The sequence below is a fragment of the Myotis davidii genome, unplaced genomic scaffold (genome assembly GCF_000327345.1).
Source record: "Myotis davidii unplaced genomic scaffold, ASM32734v1 scaffold1493, whole genome shotgun sequence".
NCBI lineage: Eukaryota > Metazoa > Chordata > Mammalia > Chiroptera > Vespertilionidae > Myotis > Myotis davidii.
The window spans coordinates 256781-260097 of record NW_006284834.1 but is presented as its reverse complement, the minus strand read 5'-3'; positions in this window follow the sequence as shown (position 1 = coordinate 260097).

Below are 3317 nucleotides of genomic sequence, written 5' to 3'. Positions count from 1 at the left end.
GTATCTATTCAATTCTTCTTTTTTAATTTTGTCATTCATATTGTTGATATAAATTGTGTGGTTTGGCCTGATATCCATCTTTTAGGTTAAGCTGTCCAAACAGCCGTATGTGAAGAGCACAGGATGACTGGCAAGGGAAGGGCCCGCGGACAGGGGCCCCGCTTGTGCGGGCAATACGTTAAAAGGCAGGCTTCTCGGAGACCTGCGGGCTGCTCATCTGAAACCTGCGGCCTAGGAATCGAAACAGCGGGACAGAACTCATTCAAACTCCAGTTTCTCTTTCTGATATTTCATGATTGGTGCATAAAAATGCAACTGATTTCTGAATATTAATTTTGTATCCTGAGGCATATCGATTTAGATAGGGAGACAAATTTGACAACCTTCCCACTATAGTATTATTTAAAATTTCAAAGTAATGCTTTATGGGATAAGTTGAGTACATTTGTGAGAGGGTAAAACTTTAAGTAGTCTAGCTAAGCTGCAAGGTCAGAATATTGTGATAGCATAAAATAATTTAGACTTAAACTATTGCTTCATTTCTGGTTGTTTTAGAATACTCATCAGAACAAGATAAATTACCAAATTAAGCTTTAAGTTTGTTCATTAATGGCAACTACCTCCTCCAGGTTTTAACACACAAAGCAATATATATGTTGGCAAATGGACAAATAGACATTTTATTTTATTTTATATATTATATTGATTTTTCACAGAGAGGAAGGGCGAGGGATAGAGAGTTAGAAACATCAATGAGAGAGAAACATCGATCAGCTGCCTCCTGCACACTCCCTACTGGGGATGTGCCCGCAACCAAGGTACATGCCCTTGACCGGAATTGAACCTGGGACCCTTGAGTCCGCAGGCCGACGCTCTACCCGCTGAGCCAAACCGGTTAGGGCACAAATAGACATTTTAAAATGTCATACATATTTCTCTGTGCCTATCAAAATAGCTGACAATTACCACTTACCTGACAAATCACTAAAAATTACCTCATCATTAGAAATTAATAGTGTCAATTGACTAATAAAATATAATCCAATGGAAGGTTGAAAAATCCTTAACAATAGGTTTATTTTGCTTAATCATGTCTCAGGGTTACAACCACTTGAATATTTCAGTCCTTTTTAATATTCATTCTAAATATGATATACAGTGTTCATTCAAATTTTATCAAATAATGGCACTACTATATAATTACTAATTTTGCAACCCAATTATTTTACAATGACATTCACATTTTCCCCTACCCAAACCATGAAATTACTGGCCTTGGTACAGTTAATGAGAAAACAGGGCATATTGCCAGAAGAGCACTGTTCTAGTAGACACAGTGGTTCTCAACCTTGGCTGCACATTAGAATCACCTGGGAATATTTTTTAAATTCTGATTTCTGGGCCTCATTCTCTGGAAATTCTGTTTCTTTGTTATGGGGTGGGGCCACAACATTAGTAACAAAGAAACAGAATTTCCGGAGGATGAGGCCCAGAAATCAGGATTTTAAAAAGATTCCCAGGTGATTCTAATGTGCAGCCAAGGTTGAGAACCACTGTAGTAGAGGCATATCTCCTTTAATTGCACTTCACTTTATTGTGCTTCAGATATAGAGTTTTTTACAAATTGAAGGTTTGTGACAAATCTGAGTCAAGCAAGTCTATCAATACCGTATTCCAACAGCATTTGCTCACTTCCTATATCTGTGTCACATTTTGATAATTCTCACAATATTCCAAACTTTTTCATTATCATTTGTTTTGGTGATCTGTGATCAGTGATCTTTGATGTTACTATGGTAATTGTCTTGGGACACCAATTAACTGCACCCAGATAAGACAGCGAACTTAATGTTGTGTGTGTTCTGACTGCTCCATAGACCAGCCATTACCATGTCTCTCTCCCTCTCTTAAGGGCTCCCTATTCCCAGAGATACAATACTGAAAACAGGCTAATTAATAACCCTACAATGGCCTCTGAGTGTTCAAGTGAAAGGGTCACATGTCTCTCATTTTAAATCAAAGCTAGATATGATTAAGCTTAGTGAGGAAGGCATATTCAAAGCCGTAATAAGCCAAAAACTAGGCCTCTTCCACCAAAAAGTAGACTTGTAAAAGTAAAGGAAAAGTTCTTAAAGGAAATTAAAAGTACTACTCCAGTGAAAAAGAGTAAGAAGGTGAAACAATCTTAATGCTGATATGCAGAAAGTTTTAGTGGTTTCAGGCACATTTCCTTAAGCCAGCGGTCATCAACCTGTGGGTCACGAACAATGAAAATACATCCTGCATATCAGACATGTACATTACGATTCTTAACAGTAGCAAAATTACAGTTATGAAGTAGCAACGAAAATAATTTTATGGTTTGGGGTCACCACAAGATAAAGAACTGTATTGAAGGGTCACGGCATTAGGAAGGTTGAGAACCACTGCACCAAACCCTAATCCAGACAAAGGCCCTAACTCTTAGCAAATCTTTGAAGGAAGAGTGAGAGAGGCAAGGAAGCTGCAGAAGGAATGTTTGAAGTTAGCAAAGGTGGTTTGTGTTTAAAGAAAGTTGTCTCCATGACATAAAAGTGCAAAGCAAAGAAGCAAGTGCCAATGTAGAAGATGCAGCAAGTTATCCAAATCAAGCTAAGATAATTAATGAAGGTGGCTACACTAAATAACAGATTTTCAATGTAGGTAAAACAGCCTTATTTTGGAAGATACCATCTAAGAATTTCATACATAGAGTCAATGCTTGTCTTCAAAGGACAGCTCTCTTGTTAGGTCCAAATGCAACTGGTGACTATAAGCCAATGCTCATTTACCATTCCAAATCCTAGGGCCCTTAAAAGTTATGCTAAATCTACTCTGTCTGTGCTCTATAAATGGAATAGAGCCTGGATGACAGCACATCTGTTTACGACGTGGCTTACTGAATATTTTGAACCCACTGTTTCTCAGAAAAAAAATCTTTTCAAAATATAACTGCTAATTGACAATGACCCTAGTCACCCTAGTTCTGATGATGTACGAGATTAATGTCGTTTTCATGCCTGCTAACACAACATCCATTCAAGGAGTAATTTCAACTTTCAAGTCTTATTATTTAAGAATACATTTTGTGCCCTCGCCGGTTTAGCCCAGTGGATAGAGCGTCGGCCTGTGGACTCAAAGGTCCCAGGTTCGATTCCGGTCAAGGGCATGTACCTTGGTTGCAGGCACATCCCCAGTGGGGAGTGTGCAGGAGGCAGCTGATCGATGTTTCTCTCTCATCGATGTTTCTAACTCTCTATCCCTCTCCCTTCCTCTCTGTAAAAAATCAATAAAATATA